Source organism: Chamaea fasciata, unplaced genomic scaffold (assembly GCF_029207755.1).
Source record: "Chamaea fasciata isolate MVZ Bird 193981 ecotype frontalis unplaced genomic scaffold, bChaFas1.0.hap1 SCAF_3, whole genome shotgun sequence".
Classification (NCBI taxonomy): Eukaryota; Metazoa; Chordata; class Aves; order Passeriformes; family Sylviidae; genus Chamaea; species Chamaea fasciata.
In genome coordinates, this window is record NW_027094088.1 from 95889242 (window position 1) to 95906021 (window position 16780).

Below are 16780 nucleotides of genomic sequence, written 5' to 3' on the forward strand. Positions count from 1 at the left end.
TTATTCTTTCTAGCAGTCCAAACTGTGCAACTGAATACTTTGTGCTAAGTGCTGTAAAGGGACAGAAGAAGAAGACAGTCCCTGCAGAAAAAGCACATCTGTTTTGTCAGCCATAAAGCCTTAAAATACAGCTTCAAGTGATTCTACATCTCACTATCCCCTATGACTCCATCTTTATCTCCACTTGACATTGTTGAGAACAATCTTATTTTCTGCAAAACAGATGTCACGGCATGTGTGACATGAAAAAATATCTGAACTTTAAAGGTGAGCGATGATTCCATAAACTGCTAAATCATATCAAACCTCAGAGTATTTTGAGGTTAGAAATGTACCTGAAGGCCTGCTTAAAAAGTAGAGCTTTTAGTGAAAGAAGCTCTCTCTTTAAAAGGACCTCCCAATTTTGATTTTTACTTTAAACTATAAATGATAGGGGGTTTATATTTAATTAAAATTTGTAACTCTACTCTGTGTTCACACCTGACATTCTGCTAGGCCTGCAGTCCTTTCCAGATTATTCAAGCTGTTCTTGCAGCAGGAGTTGGATATCTTCAAAACAGCCAGTACAATCACTGGAAATACTGTATTTACACTAGTACTGCAAGAGAAAAGTTTGATCCCTAATGTCCTAATTGTGTCCAGGGCGGTCCAAAGCTGCCGTTCTAAAACAAATGAAACCCACCTGTGCCCTATGCACAGAAAAAGAAATGGAATCTTGGTTCTTTCCATTTCATTTTTTTATCAAGGCATCTCAGTGTCATCTCTGACCCACAAATCAAAAAATGTTTAGGGTCAACACTGGCTAGCATAAAAACAGGCAGGAAACATAGCAGCATGATGCTGAGCTGTGGAAACACAAAAATTACTAGCTTTTGTTATTTCACAGTGTCAATATTTACATTAAAGCCAATATTCCTTAATACTAAATAGAGATTTATTAATCAACCAAACAATCTGAAATGTCCCACTTCCATCTTGTTTCTAAGCTGTTTAATGAAGTGTATGACTACCTGTGTAGTCCAACTTCTCCTGACATTAAGTATTTTTTTCAAACTTTTGACTTCAATTTATGTGAACTTAAAATGGGAGGACGTATTTGGTCAGCCATGGTATCTCCCCATTGGTGCTGAACTGATTCCTACTGCATCTTTTCTAACTTGCAACAGAAACGTGTTTCTATGATTAAAACAGAATTTCCTTTCCCAAATGGTTTTTTGAACAGAGAAAGTAGGTAGAGGATTTTTTAAAGATACTTTCCAGATACAATAGCCTTCAGGCTTGCATTTTCCTCCCACCCTTCTGACCTGCACAGATGTTGTGGATTCCCTTTCGACACCTGATCCAACAGAAGAGTCAGCTCTTGACTCTAGGGATATTTCTATTCCCACTGACATGTGGAGTTGCCAGAAATAAAATTACCTGTACATGGCAATATCAGGTGAACTCATTAATTTTTAAATGTATGTATATATATACATATATATATATATATATATATATATAAACAGGAGCACACTCTAACATGACATTTAAACAGAGTTAGACAACCTGACTTTAAATACACCTTTTTCTCACAGTCTCTCATATGCCTCTACAATATTTGCATGCCACTGTGTAGACTGAATTTTGGACATTATTATGGCTATATCCTGATTTCAATGCTTTTGAGAAGAAGATTGTACTGGACCTTCAGATTTCCTTTTCAATAGGATTTTTCTACAAACCTAAGAATTATACACAATATGGTCTCTAGGGCCAAATGAGCTGTTGGATGAGCATTAACTACAATGTTGGGCAAGATGAATCAGGGAAACCTTATAAATATGATTGTTTAGCAAAAGATTCTGAAAATATGAAACCTATAATCAAAACAGAAATGGAAGCTTACTTTGAGTTGTAGGATACCGAGTCTTAGTTACTATATAACCTGAAAACAATAGCCTAGCCAGCTGAAGAAGAATCCCTTTCGATGGAATGATACCTTTCTGCTGGCTAAGAAACCACAGGTCAATGTAGCAAAACAGAAAAGTCTAAAGAGTAGTTTTTAGAGTTTAAAATATAACATAGTATGGTAATATAATAGTTCTTATAGGCTATATGTAGATTCTATAGGATTTTGTGTCTTGTACTGGTTGGCCATTGTAAATTAGAATATTCATCACCAAAGAAGATATAATGCATTGTAACAAGGAAATCGCTCTCTTAGCTCCTCTTCTGCTCTTGCCTCTTCACCTCTTTCTCCCTGCTCTCTTACCTCTTCCCCCGCTCTCTGACCCTGCCACCTTGCTCCCTTGCTCCTTTCTCTCTTAACTTTTACCCTTTGTTCTTTCTCCCTCTCTCTTTGGGACTTCCTTTCAGCCAAAGCTGGTGGCTGAAGGCAAGGCCCTCTTTACCCCACGACCCTTGCAATAAAACCACGTATTCTAGAATATCTCAGGTCAGCAGAATTCCTTCTCCCTGCCATCCGCGGATGCCCCTACAAGGACTAGCACAAATACAATTTTATTTTTGTTATCAAATAAAGCACTGTTACTTCTACACTTCTTTAATTCTTAGATCAGCATACACAGCTTTAACAGTTCATTAAGGCATATCAGGCACAAATGTTTCATGTCACTTGATCATAACATGCCATCTCAGGCACTTAATAATCAACCTGCTCTCAAAAAAGCCTATTTGCAAAACACACAACAGGAGGGAAACATGAAATATGCTTATTTAACCAATGGGATTGCTTATCTTGATAAGTCTATCCGCCTCATAAAATTTTAAATTATTGACTCTTTTCCAAAAAAAAACCCAAAACAAAACCAACTGAGGATCATCTCAACCACCTTGCACCTTCTACAGCTATTCCAGCCCAAAGTCAGTGATTAATACCAGCTCAGGTATACTTGCACACCAGGCACCCATATTGACCATTTTGATGGAGACATACTTTTACTGGCTTATTGGCAAATAAGGAGATGACAGAAAGGAAACTCACTAAACAGAATGAGAAGGAACCACACCCCTCCACCCAGCTCACCAGGCAAAGGCTAGTAAAGACTCATCTAACACTTTTACTCCCGTTTGCTATTTTTCAAATTACTTCTCAGGTGGTACCATCAAACTGAAGTCCCTTCAAGCCTGTCACAGATTTGAAAAACACCCCCACTCTATTTACCAACATCAAGGAGACCCCATTGTGATTTTTCCTCCTCACTTTCTTTTCCGTGTTGGCCCAAAGAAAGGTGTTTTAAAAAAAGCCACTAAAATTAGTAAGCAGCCCAGCTTAGAAATGGTTGTGTTAACACGTCTGCTCTCAAGCCACACTGTCAATTTGCAAACTATCTTTTGTACTAAAAGAGATGCAATGATTATTACTAACATCCTCCTGGAAACTATGCCAAGGCACATGGAAAATAAGGAGGTGACTGGAGACAGCCAGCACTGCTTTACTGAAGGCCAATCATGCCTGACAAATTTGGTGGACTTCTATGGTGGGGTTACAGTGTAGGTGGATGAAGGAAGAACAACTGATGTCATCTGCCTGGACTTGTGCAAAGCCTGTGACAGTGTCCTGCTTAACACCCATATCGCTAAACTGGAAAGACATGGACTTGACAGATGGACCACTAAGTGATAAGGAATTGGCTGAATGGTCACACTTTAAAAGTTGCAGTCAACAGCTCAATATCCAAGTGGAGACCAGTGACAAGTAATGTTCCTCGGGAGTTGGTACTGGCATTGACAAACATCTTTGTTGGTGACACAGACAGTGGGATCAAGGGCACCCTCAGCAAGTCTGCCAACACCACTAAGCTGTGTGGCATACTCAACATGCTGGAGGGAAAGAATGCCACCCAAAGGGACCTGGACAGACTTGAGGTGGGCCTGTGAAGTTCAACAAGACCAAGTGCAAGGTCCTGCATCTGAGTTGGGGCAATCCCAAGCACAAATACACACTGGGAAGAGAAGAAATTGAGAGTAGCTCTGAGGTGAAAAATTTGGGGTTGCTGGTGGATAGAAAGCTGGACATGAGCCAGCATTGTGCGCTTCCAGCCTAAAAACCAACCACATCCCGGGCTGCATCAAAAGCAGCGTGACCAGAAGATCAAGGGTGATGATTCTGCCCCTCTACATCACTCTCAGGAGACACCCACCTGGAGCACTGCATTCAGCTCTGGGGCCCCCAGCATAAGAAGCACATGGAGTGATTGGCACGAGTCCAGATGAGGGCCATGAAGAAAACTGGATGGCTGGAAAACTTCTGCTATGAAGACAGGCTGAGAGAGTTGGGTTGTTCTGCCTTGAGGCCCCTTCTAGTACCTGAAGAGAGCCTAGAGGAGAGCTGGAGAGGTTCTTTTTACAAGGGACAGGAAAAGGGGGAACGGCTTCAAACTGAAAGTAAGTAGGTTTAGATTAGATATGATGAAGAAATTCTTCACTGTGAGGGTGGTGAGGCACTGGAACAGGTTGTGCAGAAAAGCTGTAGATTCCAAATCCCTGGAAACATTCAAGGCCAGGCTGGACGGGATTTTGAGCAACCTGGTCTAGTGGAAAGTGTCCCTGCCCATGGCAGAGAGGTTGGGCCTAGATGGTCTTTAAGGTCTCTTCCAACCCAAGCCATTCCACGACTCTCTTAAGATCTAAAAAAGCGCAGAAGGGAAAAAGGATCAGGATAATGGTGTACTGCAAAGCAGAATACAGCTAATTTATATGCAAAGCTAACTGTAATTCAGATAAGCATATCACAAGATAGAAGAAGTTGCACAACATTACACAAGCAATGAGGTGTATCGAAATCTATTTTCCAATATCTCTGCCATTCAGTGACAAAGTAGGAATCTCTATAACCATAAATGATCCTCAAGTGACTACAGCTCTTTTGTTGAAAACAATTTTTTAAGCACACAAACCTAAATGTAGATGTCTAGTGTACAAAGAACCCCCTTCCTCTTGTGTCTTCTAACCAGAGACATAAGATTTTCAAGCAGTACCTGCTGAATGCTTGGAAAAACAAGCCCCTTACACAAAATTTAGTAATTCACAGATATCAGTACCACTGGACTAAACAAACTTGTATGAGACAGTACCCCACAAGTCCTTCAAATTTCAGCTCCAGAATTTTTTTTCATGTAAGGCTAACGTATTAATTCTCAGTAATTTAAAATGAGATCTATGGCAAACCAAACAGTAGAAAAGTCATATGAGTCGAACGAGATCCTCTGATTTAAAGAAAAGAATTTTGAGCATAATCAAAGTTTGTTTTGTAATGTAAATTAAGGAAGTACTAAAAGACTCATTTCTCATACAAAATCAAACTATTTCATTTGAAAGGAGAAATATTGTGATTTTTTTTCCATTATTGCTCTACTTGCAGTTTTTCGCAACAAGAACTCAAAACATTTGCTGGTTTTAGTGAATATACAGCTCATTTTGTCTCAAAACTTCATATGCCTAGGCCCTAATTCTGTAAACACTTAAGTTATGAGCAGCAGACTGATAGACCCTATGAAATATGAACACCCAGGCCAGGATGTCATACAGGAATGAGGATTTTATTCTGCTATGTTCTGTCAATAAACGGACATCTTGCTTTCTAAAGCATGAGATTCCTCCCAATGTTTCCAGCACTATTAATATATAACACAGCTGGTTCTCAAGATCTGCAGCAATGCATTCCAACTTATCTGCTGTCTTGTATGAGGAATGTAAAACTTTATGTACTTATAACGAATTGTATGTTTTTCATTTGCATTCAGGGTTTTTTTTATTTCTGTGAGTAAAAGCTCTGTGCATAGTTCAAGGCAAAAAACAGTTTCAAGGAAAATGAAGGAATAGAGGCTGGTTGTATTTAAAAGATGACTTTATAGTCAGGATCTTATCACAATTATGAATGCATTATTACGCATTTCTAACTAATGAGAAAGGCTGATTAGTACTGATATCCTATTCCTTTAAATTTGATCTGTTTTAATCATTAGTGTTTCAGGCTACCTGTAAACAGGGGCAGCAACATGCCTCCAGAGAGGACAGAAAATTACTTCTCGGCTTATGTCATGGGTGGAATGCCTCTTGGGGAATGTTGTTTTCAAGCATATCACAACCAAGGTACTGGCTGATGAAAGGACAACTTAGAGCAATGAATGTCAAAATCAAATTTAGTATTCAGAACTTTGGGCAAAATGATTAAGCAATCAAGAATTCAATATACAAAGCATGGGTTAATAATTCTATCTTATATGGAATTGCTTTAAAAGCCATACTGGAAAAGTCAGTCAACAGCTGAAAAAACTAGAAATTAACACAGAATGCTTTCCTCCCTTCAAGAAATTCTCAATTACTTCAGTGGAACAGGATTAGGCCACTGGCTCTGTAAATGTGGCCATGCAAATGTACTCTCTCTTTGTACTAATATAGATATCTGGCAAATTCTTTTTGCTGTTACCATGGTTCTAATATTCTGATGTTTCAGCAGAAAAATAACACTTAAGTGTATGACTGAACACTCAGACATTTTTTAGACATTTTTTACAATTAACAGTGAGGTGAAAGTTTCTTCTTTAAAAACATTAAACTATGATCTGAAATCTGTAATTCTCGTATATGAAAATTCAAAATGTGTATTAAAAAAAAGTCAAGAAAGCTACTGATTTTGCTTTCTCAATCTCTAGCCCTAAATTTTTGTTTCCTATTCATCCATTGGCTAGTAAAAATGAGCAAAAGGTGGAACCTCCCAACTTACTTCATCCTTAAATCAAAATACTACAGATGAGTAAGAAAAAGCCCCATTTCTCCTACAACAAATACTTTTAAACTCCAGTTAACAGTAGAAATTTTTCCCAGTAAGCAGCTGGGCCACTCAACAGCTCTTGGGAATACATGTTGTCTAGAACTCAAGTTATCTGAATCATAAAGCCACAAATTGTCTCCAGTCGGAAGGAAGTCACAGGGATGGAGTCCAAACCCCTACCCCTCGCAGGACTACACAAGAGTAAATCATAAGCCTAAGAGTGTTGTCCAGATGTTCCTTGAACTCCATACAGGGAGTCATGAAGCTCCATACAAATAAAAGACACCATTAGACAAGAGAATATTGAAATTCAGTATAGATTATGCAATCTGCAGAAAATCTGGAAGGAAGTGCTTAGCATTGTGGAACCCCAGAACTCTGTTTAAGGAATTTTTAAGGAGTTTAAACTCAGCTTCCCCCAATTCCTGTTTTCTTTGTGGAGTTATTTTTGAGACCCCCTGGTTCTTCCTTCATTTCCCCATATTAATGTTTCCATGTTATCATACTCAAGTCTATAGTACCATTACAAACATATGGAACAAAGCAGTGGAGCTCTTATATCTTTTCATATTTTAGTACCTGTTTTCCCTGCATGTTCAGAGTTTCAATTTTATCAGATTTTAAAGAAATATATAAAATTGAGGTAAAGCAGAAGATGGAGGCAGAAAATAAAACTTGCTATGAAGTAGGAGCACTCCACAACTGATTTAAACACACCAAGCCTCATGATATTTAGCCCTTGGTACAAACATGGTAGAAACCTAGCATCATCAATAGCAGAAGCAAAGCATTTAGGTACAGGACATTGAAATTCAAGTTCTAAATTGAGCGCCACGTTTATATCAACCTTTCAACAGAAATGCCACAAAATAAAAAGCATTTATACACTAATAAATTAGTGGCATGGTGGTCCTGGGAACCTGCAAACTCTAACTGTTTAGCAGTGGTTAGCAACTTTGTATTGAAAAATCTTATATGTTATAAATAGGTGGGTGGGTGTGTGTGTATATATATATATATATATATTTATTTAAAGGTGTAATTGTGACTCTTGTAAAGCATATAAAAGCAAGCAAATTAGTTAGCAAGGTATCCCATTCACACTTCCCTTAACTTCCAAGCACATAAACACAAGTGAAACTTTGAATAGTTAGAAAAAGTGGCTCACTAACTTCTATTAAATAATGAAGTCTATGTAGACCTCATATTTTTAGGAATCCTTTTGCAATATTGGAATGCAAAGGCAGTTTCCTAGACCACAGTATTTAAAGATAGCTACTTCATTAACTGTAATTCTCAAAAAGCTGCTCTATCATTTCTTTCCTAGTTCCTGAAGTGATTCACCCAGCATCTGGAAACAAAGATACATGTATTGCTTAGTGACTTCTGATGTATATTTGGTAAATTAAAATCACCTCTAAAACCAAAAATAAAGACACTTTCAGTAAGAGTAGAAATACTTATGATTCTGAATACAAAGGACCAATTATAGGAGTCAATCTGAATACAATTCCTGGAAGCCTCAGAAGCATACTCTGATATGTGTTATTGGCAGTGCTGCTTTGAATCTGATTGTTCTGCTCTTTGAGTAAGCTGCACTTATGACTGCTAAAAAACCCTGAATTTCAAGTTAACCACATTTTACTGAATTTGGCAAGAAGCAGGGGCACAGGAAAAGGACGTCCCATACCAATCTTTCAAACAGAACACATCCATCACAGTTTTTGGAAAATAAAAGTTTATTAACTATATCAAATAACAGATAAAATAACAAATAAAAAGTCCAGGGTGCATGAGTCATTAACATACGTGCAATCTTGTCATATGCCCTTATTTTCCATTGGAGTTGGCTGGAATTAACACCGTGGCAATGTGTGCTGGCTCTTGGGCTGGTAGGAGGTAAAGGAAGAAGGTATATGGGATGAGACCTGCTCTGCAAAGCTGTCTATGAAACACAGTGACTGCTGCAGTGAAATGACTGGGTGTTTCATCCAGTGCTTTGCAGTTTTATCCATAATGCTTTGCAGTGCCTGCATTTGCTAAATCAGGATGCTCAGTCTTCAAGGTAAACTATTCAAGTGTGCCTTTCCTCCAGCATGTTGTGTCACAAAGGCCAAACAGATCTAGGGAAAATATCTACCCTTCTCTTTCTTTTCTTTCTTCTAAACATCATCTGCTTCTTCTCAGGCAAGGTCACTGATAAGCAACAACAAAACAAAAAAGGCACTGTTAGACTGGACAGGCTGTAGATAAAAATCTCCATCCTTTCCCATTTTTCTTTTTTTTTTTTTTTTCTTTTTTTTCCTCATAGGATATGAAAAGGATCAGCCCCGTAGTGGGCAGTTCAGGAAGTCTGTCAATGATGGCTACTTTAAATTTAGCACCTTTTGAAGACCTTGCATACAGAGTGTGGACTACCACAGATACCAAGTCAGACAACAATCTGTTCAGAAAGGGCAGAGACCCCTGAGAAGGTTCCTCAGAGCAGCTGGAGTTCACCCAGACATGTTACCAGCCTTTCTACTATGAGCCCTTCTCCAGAGCTGATAAAGGTGAGCAGTAGCACACTGTAAAAGGAGAAGTAAAAGAGGCCTTCCTTACTCTCAACATTTAAAGAATACTTGCTGAAAAATGCTGACAGTGTCCTGAAGATAAAAGGGGATGTTCATGCAAAGATCAACCTGAAAATCCATGAATGGAAATGGATAGCTGCTATTGTTTAAATCAGTGAGCAGCTTCTCTGAACCAACATCAAAATGGCTCTGTTTCCCTGAATTAAAAAAAAAAAAAGTTTTGAATTTGCTTTACTGTCAGAAAGCAAGAGACTGCAAGTATGAAGGTTCTACTACATGTATACATTTTATTCACAGCAAACACAATTTTAGCAAACAATTATAAGACTACTTTTCATAGTTTTGTTTCTCATCTGTTTTAATGGCATACTAAGGAGGTGTCAGTTTCATTGCCATTGTTAATGCCCCTACATGCAAAGAACTAATATTTAGTCACAGAAATTCTACATGCACACATATTTTTATCTATATTTAGCACACATTTATGAATACTGGGTGTGATGTATTTTATCTTTTGGGGTTTTTTACTTAAAATTGACAGTGCATATAGGAGTGCTAAAATAAACTGGCTATTTGAAAGGCATTTTCTTTGTTTCCTGTCCCCTTGTAATCAGACACTACTCAAAGAGAGCAATGAAAGAACTGAAGAAAAAGAACAAGTTCTTAGAGCTGGGGAAAAAACCAAACAAAACAAACAAGTAGAAGTAGCATACAAAAATAAACTTACCTGAGCTTTTTTGCTTTTCCAGCTGCTCTTTGGGTTCATGAAGTACTCCTGACTTCCATCTGCGTACATCTCTTGACTCCTCTGTGTAATTCTTCTTAACAAGTTTGCTGTCCATATCCACTTCTCAGGTTCTTTTCCTTCTCTTTTTTGAGGTCATATGTCCAATGGTCAAGGAATTCTAATTTTTCTTAGCATCCAAACTCTGTATGTTGGCTAACAGAACCTCAGTTTTTCCACCAGCAGTTTCCTTTTAACTGAATGTTTGATTCTTTTTCCCTGATGTCACATGGTTACTCATTCCTCTCATCACAACCTCTCCATCTTACACGTGCAATGTCCAAAAACCACCTTAGTTGTTGTGAAAATGCTGCAGCCTGGCCTGTGCCCACTATCCCTGAGGACTGAAGTATGCTATTTTCCTGGAATATGGAGGTCCAGTAACTCCAGAGTAAAGCCCTTACGCTCAAGTAGATCCAACCACGCAGAGTATTTTAAAAAGTTGAGAAAAACATGCATTCATCACTGGAAGTGATGAGATCTGGAGTCTGATGAAAACTGGAGTTTGAGATTGGGTGCAGGTTGATTACAGTCAAAGGATCAGCAGATTGTGAAATTCTTGAAGAACAGTAAATCTGTTTCTCTTAGTAAATATGTAACATATCAACTGTGCAGGCATCTTACCACTGCTGGAACAGACATCTTTTTCTATGTGTGAGGGCATTTTAACTCGACCTGTGTAAACTCTGGGTGTTTCCTAGCAAGACCCGGAATGGACTTTGTGCTTGCACGTGCTGAAAAAACACAAGCATTACTTTTTAGTGTCAATTCCCAGTCCAATGAATCTGTTTTTCTGGAGTTTTAATTCAAACTATGCAGCACAACCAAGACACTGCAGAAATATAATTCTGAATTCATAACAATTTGTGTTAGACATACCAAGAGTATTATAAAGATACAAAGAAAGTAAAAAGCCCTGTAGTCAACCTTAAAATTTTCTATGATATAAAAGTATAATTTCTTCCTGAATATGCACATACCCCACCCCCCCAACCCCCCAAAAAAATCCTGAGTGTTTATGCATAGGACATGACATCCACGATGTATGCAAAGTTGTTATAAACACAGTTTCATATTTAAACATGGTCTTTTCCTCTTGGGACAACAGAGGAATTGCTAGTATCTCTGAAAATGTTACTAAAACAAATCACTAGTGCTGAAAACTAACACATTGGATTCAACAATCCTGGCGTAGGAGACGTGAAATAAAAGGATGAGCCACTGATTTACAGTATCACAAGAGGCCTGGGAAACCCCTTTCAATAGTATTCCTTAGGTGAGAGAATGCCCTGATGCAGCACTGAAGGAATGCCAGAACATCTACTCCCTAGTTTATCCTCAAAACAAACCTTGGAGATCTTTGGAGATCTTCTCTTTCTGCATTTATGACTATTTTATCTGAATTGAGGAACTGTTCAGAAAGTGACAAAGATGGACTAGGTTAAATGCTGTAACATGGTACTTATTCACACTACATTAGGCAGAGGAACACTAAAATTAGGCATAAAATTTTATTCCCTTGGTAATACCCTCGAGTATTGGCTAGAGACGGGAAGAAAAAAGGGGATTTCCCTTGGAAAAATAAAGCAAGCTGTTGATACGAAATATAAATATTGCAGTATTACATCTGCAATAGTATCACTATTTCTATTGAGGGGGATGGGATGTGAGGGAGATGACATCTCCAGAAAGCCTGGAAAAAATTAGCCATTCAGTGAGCAGTCTAAAGTCTTTTTTGAATGGTAACTATACTCTCAATTACATTCCGCCTGTAAACAATCTTATTAATAACAAAATCTTAAGAGAGTGAGATGCTTTCTTTTGATTTTACTGGAGCCGCATGAGAAATATGTTTGGCCTGTCATTCTAGAAAATGATATTACAAGCCTGTTCCTGCTCTCTTTTCGTTGGGGTCAGAAGCAGGATCATGCAAAGTATGAGCAAAACAGCAGCCTTTTTAAAACCCCTCATAAAAATAATTTTTCTTAAATTGCTGCTCTGCCCTAATTTTATTCACTACTGCACCAAGCAAAGGACAGCACTTGCCAGATTCAAACTGAACCAGCTGAAGCCATACCAAGAGAAGATATATATATTTGTTGTATACCATGCCCTTTTTTATCAACTTCCTGATAAAAAATGCCAGGAAGACATAAGGTATGAGACATGCAGACCTTTAATACTTCACAAAATAAAAGACCCCAGTGCTGGTTTGGTTGGGAATCTGTGACCTTACAGATGTTTATGCACTTGCCTGGTGCAGAACTGTAATCAATTTGGTTATGCTAGACCTTCAAGAAACATAAAATGCATCTTGAAGGAAACTGGTTTCTGAAACCAACTGCCCAGATGCATTAGGCAGGTGGGAGTTTCAGCAAACCAAAGGGTCTACTGGCAGACACAACATTGATTTCTTATTGTTTACAACCTACCAGACAGTTCTATACTGACCTGATTTGATGGTTCTCTCTGGGGCACCCTGCAGCCCTGGTTATTTCCACAAACAAGCTGACCAGCTTCCTTACTTGGAGACTGTGTTCCATATCTGTAGCTTCAGTGCAAACATGTTAAACTAGTATACACACACTCAAAATCTGATCCGAGATCAGATTTTAAATCCGATCTCATAATAATGTTTACTGTTTTCATGACTAGAAGTATGATCCCTTTTAAGGGATTAAAAATCCTACTGTGATTTTTTTCTGTCTCCATATTCAACTCCCCCTCCCCACCCAAGATCTCTCCCCTTCATTTCAGTTTCATTACATTTTGCTGCTTTTTCCTCTATGGCTAAAATAGGCAGTGATTCTAATCAAAGCAGAATACTGTGAAGGATTCTAAAGACACAATCTTTGTCAACAAGCTACAAAAGCTTTGATTTGCTCTCCTTGTGACTTTTTAATCTAGGATATATGGAGAAGATGATGCTATTTGGTCTGCACCCATTTTTACTCCATAGAAATCTGGCTGCACTTCTGTTTAAAACACCATTGATAATCTTATTAGCATTTCTCATCACTCCTATTATGAGAAAGAAAAGGTCAGTAAGTAATCCACAGACATAAAGTTTTCTAGTACTATACTATCAGGAACTTCACATCTTTCCTGAAAGTTAATCAACATGATGCAAACATTTATCAAGTTCAGACAAAATGATATTAAACTCAGTATTTCCATAAGGATATTCAATGCTGCATACCTATTTAATATCAAAGTACTTTTCCACCACTGACTCTCTCAACAAAACAATGACTGTTGTCAAAGTTGATCAAGAAATGATTCTAACACAGACAACTTTGATTTATAAATGTGTTTGTGCAATGCACTTAGAAAGAAACACCCGTGGCTCATTTCCCACGGAAATGCTAATGGATGGGAATTTTATTTTCCTTCTTTTAGAGTCCATATAAAAGCCTGACCAGCACAGAACAGTTTTCAAAACAGTTCTTTTTCTGCCATTAATATAGCAAAGTTTCTATGCCTTGCTAATAGTCTGCCGCATTTGTGTAGCATGTATATGTATATAATCAAAATATTCCTTCGCATATTTTACTCATCCTCCTCAATACAAAAATTAAACAAAATACAAGAGAACAGGAACAGAGAACCCTCAAAAATAGCCCTCAATAATCTGAAGAAATCATATATCTCTGATTATACTGAAGTAGCTCCTCTTTCTTAATTGTCTTTGTCTCCAAACACACAGTTGCTCAATTTTATAATATGTAACATCCAAGACTGTAGAGTAAAACAACAAAGTCATACTATGAACCAAGAACTACTACAATAAAACTGATGCCCTTTTTGAAAATGTGGGCATATAACTGGGTATTTTAATCTAAAACAAAGAAACCGCTCCAAATGTTTAGCATTTAACTATTGCCCTTGTTGGTGAAAATGGGGGGGCGGAGGGGGGGAGAAAGGAGGAGGAAGAATATTCACTCTCCAGAAAGTTCAATCTGTAAAATACATACAAAATTGAATCTACTATTAAGATCAGATTAAAAAATACCTTATTCTACATTTAATCATTGTAATCATTTACTTTTCCCTTTGTTTCATTTGATAAATCAATGTAGTTTTTAGAAAAATACAGTTACTTAGAAAGATCCTAGGTTTTTACATAGTCTTGCATCACACTGTGTTTCTAATGTTCAAAGTGTTATGTTGCCATCTTAAATTGTTTTTAAATGTGTCATATTGCAAACAAGTATATAGTCATTAGACAACACCAGAGCAACCAAGTTTAACCTTATCATTCCAAACTTGATCAACCTTAATAAATCATATGAGGTACCTGCTAACTGCCCAGCAAGGGTTAACAGTTTGTTCCAATATTTGGGGGGCTTTTTTCTTTGCAGAGTGACATGACAGACTTCTATTTGTTCGGCAATTTTTGAAAATAAACTATCACATGGAACTGAAATGGCAGTTAAATAAAAAAAAAAAAAAAAAGGAGAGAAAGGCAAAAACTAAACATCATTTGGAACTGTAGCTGTTGTTCTCCCTAACAATATAATTAAAGGTAACTAGACCCCCAGACCACTCAAATTAAAGCAAATAAACTACTAAATTGTTCTACAACAGTCACAAGAACTAGGTAAAGTCAATTACCAGATATTAATTCTCACTTAACCCCAACCTTAAATGCAGTTTCAAAATTAGGTCAGTTAAAATGAAAATAACCATTTTTAACGAGATTAGGAATCATTAGAATTGAATAAAAATATTTCTAAATGACTACATGAAAAAAGCAAACGTAACTAAAGGCTCAAGTACCCCATATTTTATACACAGCATCAGAATTATATAAGAAATGCCTATCAATGGATGCTCTGTTCGAGAAGTGGGATTCCAGCCTGACTCAGTATTATTATCTGACAAAAAAATACCTAATTCACAGATAGGTTGTTTAGTTTTTTCTTTTGTTTTCTTCTCTCAAAATAAGAAGCCTTTATAAGGACACATATGTAGCGGAGATATTTAGAGCTGAGAGAATCACTAGTAATTTGTCAATCTGCAACTTGGGCTTTAGCAATACTGGTGAGTTTGTGTTAAATAAGCATATTTTTTCCTTTCAACCAAGAAAATGCATACCACACCAATCAAAACTAATCACAGCGGGGCTTTCATTGAAACAGTAGCTGCTAATTTTACAGGTCTGCCCACATTGTTCTAGAAAAAAGGAAGCAGAAATCTGACATTTCCAGCAGTCGTTATTAAAACAACAATCACTGAGAGCTCGATCCTGCTCTCACTGGAAGCAATGTCAAACTCCCCGTTGACTTCAGGGAGAGCAGGATCGGGCCCCGAGCTGCTCAGCCTCCTCCAGCTCCGTGCACAGGAGTATGTGCTGTGGAGCTGGGGTGGGAGAAGTACAAGCTATTCCTTTGTTAACTGCCCAGAGAGTTGAACTTTCCATCACTTTGTCAACAACAGCAAAGTGCCCTGCAAACAACAATGGTGATAAAATGACATATTTACCTTGAGGGAACAGGAGAGGGAAAGCCGCAGAATTGCAAAACAAAGTAGTCCAAAGGAATTATCTATGCATGCAGTCCAAACGTGCACCTTCAAGTAGGCCACAGTCTGTCAAGCAGTCGTCTCGGCACCAGCCACCCTGCCTTCCATCTTACGAGATTCACCCAGAAAACTGACAAACCTGCTCCACGACAACAAAACTCTCCTAATGCTTTTGAACGCCCACCATTTGTTCTCCATTCATCCAATCAACTTTCCACTGCACATCTTCTCCTGCGACTGAGGCTCAGAGGCAGAATCCCTTCTCATCTGTATGCTAATTATTTTGCCACATGGACAAAAGTAATAATGCTTTCAGACAGGAAACCAACGGGCCTGAAGTCGAAGGCAGAAATTAATAAGTTTCCACCACTGAAGGCTGAGAAGGTGGGCATGCGTGCAGCTCTGTGGCTGATGGATCAGCTGTAACCTCCATTTAAGAGCAGCAGAGAGGCGACGGGCTGGAGGAAGCCTAGGCAGTGTAGCATGCATCAAGCCCTAGTTCCCCTAGAGACCACATTACTGCAGCAGAACAGCATCCGTAGCAGATTGCTGACTTACCCCGCCTGAGCCCGCATCCTTTAAGCAGCGCGGCGCGCATCCATCCCGCCGGCCCCGCGGCGCGGTGCAGTGCCCGGCGCGGCCGCGCAGGCCCGGCCCCCGCGGCGCGGCGGGAGGCGGGCAGGGCTGGGGCCGCGCACCCCGGCCGGGCTCCCCGGCGGCGGGGGGCGCCGCGCCGGCGCTGTGTTCCACCCAATGGAGGGGAACGCCGAAACGCCGCAGCCGCCCGGGAGGGGAGACCGCTAAAAATACTCCCCTGCCGCTGTGCTGGCGTAAAATGGTGTCTCCGATAGAGAACTCCCCCCCACACACACACACAAGCTCTCCCCCTCCAAAAAAAAAATAAAAAAGAAGTCCCAAAAATTAGGCTTCTAAATGTGTATTTTAAAGAAAGTAATTATCGAAACCATCGTTTTTTCTGCTGGGGTACCTCACCAGGGTTTCTAGAGTTAATTCTGCTGAAGCTTTGCTTATATTACCAGTTCACACCATCTTCTCCCCTTTGAAACAAAAGACATTAACTATTTACAGAAGAAAATATTAGCAGCCTTACACCATTAGCAA

The 16780-nt window shown here is 38.8% G+C and overlaps 1 protein-coding gene across 11 annotated transcripts in view; it reads right to left on the reverse strand.

Moving 5' to 3' along the window:
• MYT1L (myelin transcription factor 1 like) overlaps window positions 1-15983 on the reverse strand; it is a 303729-nt gene extending 287746 nt beyond the window's left edge. For 3 of the 11 annotated variants that reach the window (XM_066179856.1, XM_066179854.1, XM_066179850.1), the window contains exon 1: window positions 15620-15980. The gene's annotated coding sequence lies outside the window, so the exon portion shown is untranslated. Of the gene's footprint in view, window positions 1-15619 lie in introns of all 11 variants that reach the window. The other 8 variants (XM_066179852.1, XM_066179847.1, XM_066179855.1 and 5 more) reach the window with 5 other exon arrangements.
• Window positions 15984-16780: the final 797 nt, after the last annotated feature.